The sequence below is a fragment of the Rhinoderma darwinii genome, unplaced genomic scaffold (genome assembly GCF_050947455.1).
Source record: "Rhinoderma darwinii isolate aRhiDar2 unplaced genomic scaffold, aRhiDar2.hap1 Scaffold_4445, whole genome shotgun sequence".
NCBI lineage: Eukaryota > Metazoa > Chordata > Amphibia > Anura > Rhinodermatidae > Rhinoderma > Rhinoderma darwinii.
Window position 1 is genome coordinate 73,330 of NW_027463898.1, and position 1,671 is coordinate 75,000.

Sequence of the window (1,671 nt, forward strand, 5' to 3'; positions counted from 1 at the left end):
CCTTACCCCGGTGTATTTGAGGTGGTGACACTTTTAGGGGTGCGAATATCTCCTTCACCTGAAATCCTGTGAGAGGGCATTTCTGCTCCGCGTTCCAAGTCCCTACGGTTCTTCCTAGCGGGAAGTCCTAACCGTTTGTGGCCGAGAAGGACTTCCATGGTGTGACCGGTATGTAGTGGCACGTCATGCCGGCCTCCTGGAAGTCCCCGTCGGCCTCGTTGGCTGGTCGGTCCGGTGCACCTGGACTTCCACGAAAGAACTTTGGTGCATTCTTTCTGGAGTCCCAGGCCGACCAGCAGTTGTAGGAGCTCGGCCACGTTGGCGAGTCCAACCGAGAGTACCGTGAAGGAGGACGTGCTGCACGTTCTAGCGGGAGCTGCACCTGGTCCAACCCGAGAAGGACTTCCATGGTGTGACCGGTATGTAGTGGCACGTCATGCCGGCCTCCTGGAAGTCCCCGTCGGCCTCTGCCACCTGTCGTTAAGCTGTGAGAGGAGCACGTGCTCCCGCGCCGTTTGAGTCTTTGGAATTTGTCCAAGACTCCTCAGATCGATCTGGCTCCCCGCGACCCGGCGGCGGAGGGACCACTCGCTCGGCAGTGCTTTGGAGCCCTGTCGGTTACGGCGAGCGCGTCTTCCTCCCACACCGTCCGGGTCTGTTTCGCCCCCGGCCACCTACGGCCGGTGTCCCAAAAAGCCCGGCGGTCCTGCTAAAGGCGGGTGCCGGTACCTCTCGCTCCCGCGAGGTGCGTTTGCTCAGTGCTGCTGCTATCACTCTAAAAGGCGTCCGAGAGTGCGCTGGTGTCGCCGGAGCCCGAGGCACGAGAGAAAGCTTTAAACGACGGGGAGGCAGTGACCGCCCCCGTATGTCCGCTGCTCGCAAGGGCCTCTCTAGCCGAGGTGCTCCCAGGCGCACCCGCGCATGGGGCACGGTTGTTTCTCGCAAGTAGTCCAAAGCCGTCTTCCGCCTCGCCCGAGGCTGGAAGTGTCGGCGTGGCTCCCGCATGCAAGCCACACGCGGCTCCACGGTGGCTTCCCTCCCCCCCTCTCCGGAGGGGGGCGGCCCCATCCCATGTGGAGCCGCTAAGCCGCCGGGAAAGCGGCCTCGGTTCCCCGTGGGCGACAAAGGCGTCCTCCTCGGCACTTTGCGAGCTGGGCCGCCGGAGAGAGCAGTTAACCCGGATTGTCGAGGTTGTCGTTGCCTTTGTCCCATATTACCTAAGCCTGGTCCTTGTTACCTTACTGGTAAGGGTTAGGGACGCTGAGCGCGCTCCATCTTCTCGGCTCTATGTTGGGCTCTCTCTAAACAGGTCCTCGACTTAAGACCGACCGGTCTTCGTAGGCATCCTTCATCTCGGCAGGTTGCGAGCTGGGCCGTCGGTGAGAGCAGTTAACCCGGATTGTCGAGGTTGCCGTTGCCTTTGTCCCATATTACCTAAGCCTGGTCCTTGATACCTTACTGGTAAGGGTTAGGGACGATGAGCGCGCTCCATCTTCTCGGCTCTATGTTGGGCTCTCTCTAAACAGGTCCTCGACTTACGATTCTGCCCCGACCGACCGACCGGTCTTCGTAGGCGTCCTCCATCTCGGCAGGTTGCGAGCTGGGCCGCCGGTGAGAGCAGATAACAACCCGGATTGTCGAGGTTGCCGTTGCCTTTGTCCCATATTACCT